Source organism: Penaeus monodon, chromosome 31 (assembly GCF_015228065.2).
Source record: "Penaeus monodon isolate SGIC_2016 chromosome 31, NSTDA_Pmon_1, whole genome shotgun sequence".
NCBI classification, from domain to species: domain Eukaryota; kingdom Metazoa; phylum Arthropoda; class Malacostraca; order Decapoda; family Penaeidae; genus Penaeus; species Penaeus monodon.
In genome coordinates, this window is record NC_051416.1 from 10,337,157 (window position 1) to 10,337,512 (window position 356).

The window sequence follows — 356 nt, forward strand, 5'->3', positions numbered from 1 at the left end:
GCAAGCAACTTCATCAACTCAGATTAACTCAAAATTCTCCTCTGTTTGCACTCTTTCAGGAAAAAAAGGAAAGGAAGTAACGATAATTGATATCAAGAAAAAGGAAATATTTTTAACTTAATAAGGAGACGATTTGGCGTAGTTTATGTAGGCGAATCTTAATGAACGTAAGATATTTATTAAAAGCTTTATTTTGTGTATCTTTTCTGTTAGTCTTTTGATGATCTTTATTATGGTTGTTGATGTTTTCATTATCATCAATATTTTTTTTTCTTCATCAACTTTATGATTTTTCTTTTCTTTTTAACTTCAAGATAATGAAAACGAGGATTATATCATGAAGCGATTACGGTTAC